This window comes from Maylandia zebra, linkage group LG23 (genome assembly GCF_041146795.1).
Source record: "Maylandia zebra isolate NMK-2024a linkage group LG23, Mzebra_GT3a, whole genome shotgun sequence".
In the NCBI taxonomy this organism is placed as follows: domain Eukaryota; kingdom Metazoa; phylum Chordata; class Actinopteri; order Cichliformes; family Cichlidae; genus Maylandia; species Maylandia zebra.
This window is the reverse complement of record NC_135188.1, coordinates 40,337,880-40,343,879: the sequence shown is the minus strand read 5'-3', so window position 1 is coordinate 40,343,879 and position 6,000 is coordinate 40,337,880.

The window sequence follows — 6,000 nt, the reverse complement described above, 5'->3', positions numbered from 1 at the left end:
GCCTCGATCTTTGTTTTCCTCCCTTTAAGTATAGATCAAGGACCAGAGGTCTATTTAACCAAAGTTCATTATGCAATGGATATAAATTCCAAATTCGAACATGGGGGTTATCAAGGTTCTCCACAGCTGAACTTTTTCTGCTTTCACTTCTGCTTGGTGGCATCCACAGTGATGCTTGCATGCTTAGGTACTCTTGTGGTTAAGGGGCTGTGCTGGAGTGGCCAGCCTTGCGAGAAAATGACTTGGCCATAAAATGTACACTGTTAACACAACATGTTTTATATTACTCTATCAATCAGTATCCTTTAATACCAGGCAGGGTCTTACGTTGAGCCTGCTTCAAGGTGTGAACACATTACTGTATGTGATTCAGAGTTTTCATATGGCGCAGGGCGGGTGTGGCCACTGCCCGACCTTTATTGTAAATCCAATATGATTTTGAACAAACTAGAATGTAAAAGCGCACCAAAGGAAAAGTACTCGAGGTATAAAATGAGCCTGGGTGCAGACTCTTTTTGCTAAATTCATGCAGGGATGATTTGGTTGGTTAATTTATTATTATTTTTTTCTCCTCCAAGCTTGTCCAGCCGCTGCCCTGTTCTCTGGGAGCTAATTTAATACACGCCATTACTACCAAGCTGCCATGCAATTCACTTGAGCTGCTTGAGATTTTTCCATCTTTGTAATAATCCACATCTAAAACAAAGAACTCCGGAGGGGGGAAAAAAATGGTAAAAGTAGCTGCACTGACAACACACTGCGAGGTAAAATAAAAAGTACCATTCCAGGAGCAATAGTCATATTTTCAGACTCGGGCCATTTTCATGTTTTTTGTTTTGTGTGTGTGTGTGTCCCCTTTAATTCGCCCCCCTCCAGCTTTCTGCCAGTGGTGGAGTATTCATGAAATGGGGCTCATCATGAACTGTTGCTCACAAGCCCGGGAAGACGAATAGACATAATTAAAAAGCCCATAAAGGCGAGAGCAGGGGCTTTTATTACAGTAATATGTGAAGGCCTTGGTTTAATGGGGTGTTTGTTCCTATGTGCAGGGCTGACGGCTGTGCTAGTTTACTGCCAGAGCGATGCTGACCGCCCCCACCCTCCCCATCTCCAGCACACCAGAGGCTAATAAAAAGCCATACCTAACGATGCACCAGCAGGACGCATGACAGCGACAAGCATGCACACTCTGAGGCACAGTGATGGACACTAACACACTAGACACGAACCTCTTTCTGCAAAAAGCTAGAGAACAAAGAGGCGAGAACAGGAAACCAGTGGCCACATGTTCCAACAGAATGGCTTACTTTTGCAGTCTGAGGACGCACAATTGGCTTTGCATTCACTGGTAAACATATTTGCCTTTTTCATAATGGAAATAGCAACTAATACTTTTGCCCATTTGGAGGGAATGTGAAAAGTGAGATTGACATTTTCTTAGCAGCTCGCATCCAGAAGACACATTAGCTTTATTTTAATATTCACTCTACTTTTTAGTCTCTGCCAGCGTGAGAGAAAAATACTCTTCTTTAAGTCATAAATGCTGATTGCATTCTGTTGTTTAGTCCATTTAGAGCTAGACTAAACTTAAACCACGGGTGCTGAAATAAGCTAAAACACTTTGTAGAGTTGGGTTTGTCTCTACTTAAAGTCTCAGGTACAGGCATAGATTTTGGATGTATGTGAAATGTAATCTGAGCCTACATATTCACTGTTAAATCTAAACTTTTATTCTTAAATGCGTTCATTTTTGACTTTGATAACAGAATTGTGTTTTTAAAGAATTTCCTTCTGAGCTGAACCACCTCTTTTTCTTTTTTTTAAAACAACACTGTGTGCTAAAAGTTTTTTTAGGACTGCAGACACAACAGATTTGCACCTGGAATTTCTATTGAGCCTTACTGGTGTGATACCTGTGGAATGTAGCTTGGCCTCAAAAAGCAAGGCATTGCAATCACCAGCCACCTTATTAGTCAGAGAGTGCAAATCAGAATTGCCTTAATTCTTTTGTGGTATAGACTGAGCAAGGTGATGGAAACATTTTTCAGAGATTTGGGTCACATCAACAAGATTGCATCACACAGCTGCTTCAGATTGGTTGCCTTCATATCGATGATGAGAATCTCCCGTTCCACCACAGCCCAGAGGTTCTCTGTTGGATTGAGATCTGGTGACTGTGGAGGCCAGTTAAGTACAGCCAACTCATGAAACCAATTTGAGATGTGACCTTTGTGACACGGTGTGTTAGTCTGTTGCTATCATTAGATGGGCACTCTGTGGACATAGACATGGTCAGCAACAGTTCTCAGGTAGGCTGTGGTGATTAAATGTATCCCCACACCATTATACCACCAGCAGCCTGATCCATTTATACGAGGCAGGACGGATTCAGAGTGTTTATGCCAAATTCTGTCTCTACCAGAAGCAGAACTCCAGACTCATTAGACCAGGGAATTATTTCTTTCCTCTTTCTTCCCCAATTTGATCTTCAGTTCAAACTTCAGAAGATCGCCTTGACCACGTCTACATACCTAAATGCATTGAGCTGGTGCCGTGTGATTGGCTGATCACATATCAATGGTTAGTTAGTGCCTAACGTGTGTGTGAACGAGTGTGTGCAGCTTCACAGACGCTGGATTGTGATTTTAATGTTATCTTTGTACTATTTTTAGTTGAATCTAAAGTTTAAATAAAGTTAAAGTCAACACACCGCAAAGTAACAGGTGGAGCTGAGCCTCCCGTTCGCAGGTGGCAAATAAAACTGAACCCTAGCTACATCCACGCTTCTAATATAAACTGAAGTCATTTGATGCTTTATTTCATTCTGGTAAATCGGCACATCTACCACGTTTCATTTAGCCGGCATGGGGCTCTTTTCTACATTACAATCTAAATTCCACATGCGGGCTGAAAAGACAAGTGTGTTTTTTACAAACTCACCCCAAAAAAACAAGCCTGCAGCTTTTGGAGGAGTCAACAGAGTGTAAAACGTGTTAACGTGTTGTTATGGCCACATCAGATCATCATCATCATACTGAAGATGGTTGCCCACCCACAGATGTCTAACGGTTATAGAGGCACGGACTCAAGTTGACAAGCACAATGGTTGAGAGTCCTGAATCAGCCGTTTTCCCCAACAGGATGTGTGACCCTAAGGGCACAAGTGCACACACACCCACTCACACACACAGACACTCAGAGCACACGGCCACTTTTACTCTCATGTACACACACATACACGCGGGCCATCAAAAGTAATGGTGTGTGTCCAGTGGCAGGCAGGGAGAGTCCTCTCATGTCTGGCAGCCATAACGATATTATTGCTGTAGATGGAGCGTGCTGGGGAATATTGTTCCACACCATTGGTATGCTGCAGACGTCCTCTCATAGCACACATTGGTGGTGATGACAGAAGTTGGTATTAACACCAGACCTGTTGGTTGATGGTTTTGACAAGAAACCACAGTGTGCTGATTCCTCCTTGAGACAAGAAAACTGCTGTTATTTTCAACTGGAGCTGTGATGGTGTTGTTTTTTTTTCATTTAACAAAGACAGACACAGGGGACCATTATCAAAGAGATTGTGATGTGTTATTACACTCAGCTTTTGAAATTCAAGGCAGACGACTCTATCATTTACTAGATCCTATCTGACCTAAAATATTCGCTCCTTTTTTTGAATGCAGATAAATATCAAAGGCTGTTTAATTTAATCCATGAATACTCATTGTGTTAATATATTCCTCTCATACAGATTGCACCGTTTACAGCCAGCCATGGTGTGGAGAGCGTGCGTGCACGCAAACATGCACGCCACCTCTGTCCAGACCCATGATTAACCCTCTTAATTAAGAGTGAAAAAAACTTCTAAACGAAGGAAATGGATTTAATTAGCCTGATCTTAGCCCGGGAACGTGTGCACACCCTAAGACACACATACACAAGTACCGGCGTGCACACACACAAAACAATTAAGCCTCTTTTATCCAGGCTAATGGCTTCAGTGACTCAGAGCCTTTCTTATTAAGACTATCAATAATATGCTGATTACATGCATCCACCGGACTCCTTTATCGGGGCACAAAGGGACAAGTGTGCGTCTCTGAGGTTTCAGGGGTGTGGCGGTCTGTCTGTGCGACCTTATCTACTGAAATAGACATTTGGATTGTTTGGCTGGAGAAGCAAAAAGGGTTTTCGGTTTGCCGTGCCTTTATTTTCTGCCGTTTATCTTATCAAAGAGGCCACGTGTGTCTTTCACACTGAGGAAATGCCTATGAAGTTAGCTGAGGGCATTATGGAGGCAAGATAATAGACTGAGAAGTGATGGTGGCTGGAGGGGTGTAGCTCTGTCTACTTGTCAGACTGCATGCCACCAGCCCCTGCTTCCTTTCAGTCCAATAAGTTCCTGCCTGCCTGTAAACCTGCTGGTCTGTCATTGTCTGTAGTTTGTCCATTTTCTGATTTTATCCAGATCTTGTACACACACACACACACACACACACACACACACACACACACACACACACACACACACACAATACTGTAGCAATTATTTACCATAAACATTTTGATTATATTCTCTGATTGTATGAGTTTATTCACCAAGTTCAACAGTGTTAGCTCCTTTTTAAAGAAAGTTTCACTAACGCTAGCTAACAGAAGTTAGCAAAAGCTAATACCAGCTAACAGAGGCTAATTGCAACCAGTGGTGGCAAAAAACATTGACTTGTACTGAACTCACACGGTTTACAGATTCCTCTTGAATAAATAGACGTGGACACCTGGCATATTTCTGAGGCAAACAGCAGAGTAACAGCATACACACACAACAGATGAGCAATGCTAAAGTGGTTTGTCCTTCAGCAGCCACCATAGCTAGGATTATGCACTTTAATTTGGATGGGTAAGAAAACAGAACATGAACCACAGGAACAGCCTGAGTAATATGTCCACTGGTGAAGCTGTGGTTCAAGACGTACTGCAGCAGGACATCTACTAATCCAAAGGTTGGTGGTTTAATCCCCGGCTACTCCAATCTGCATGCTAGCACTGGGCAGGATTCTGAACCCCGAGTATGTGTTTGTGGTTAAAAAGTACTTCTATGAATGGGTGAATGAGGCATATCGAATAAAGTGCTTTGAGCACTCTAGTAGAGTATAAAAGTGCTATATAAGAACCAGCCCATTTACCAATACATTGGAAGCTTATCAGCTGCCAGAATTGTGCTATACAGGGCAGATTTTACATCCCCAGCAGGACATCCTCCTAGAGTGGGTACCTAGCACATTTCTTGTGCCCTTGTTTCTTGTGTCCACATGTGCACACATATCTCATCAAATGTTTGATATATTAGCACAAGTACAGATTAATATTGGGCATCACAGCCTATATTTAAAATTGCAACAAAGCTGCAAGGCTTTTCAGCTCACAGGAAGTAAAACATAAAAAGTTGAAATTTAAAAATGTACTCTAAGTAACTGCAGCCACTTGTTGCCATTAAAGCGCATAGTTGCTGAGCACTTAGAGGTTTTCATGTTCTTCATGTATAAAATACATGTTTCTTTGTTACCTCATATGCAAAGGTGTCTGTTTAAGCATGTTTGAGGCAGAGATAATAAAGCAAAATAGACAGACGTCTGTCACACAGGCAGGAAGACAATGGGTCTGTGCTTTGACCTTCAGTCTCTTCCTGTTGTAAGAGACACTGGGGTCTCTCCCAGAGGAGGAAAGAGGGAAGTAGTGGCTTGACCTGCAGTGCCACACCTTTACTCCCCCCCCCCCATAATGTATCCCCAGACATCCCTGATGGAGGCTCTCTGATCTCTTTTTTTCCACTTGATGCTATTGTGAAATTTGTTTTGTCATTCAGGCTCTAAGGGTCCCGTGGGGCCACCTATGGCGCTGGCAGACAGACCTTTATGCGGTTCCCAGCCTGGAGTTTCCTACCTCTGACCGTAAACGCTGAGGACATACCAAGATGTCAATTCGAGGTACATCTTC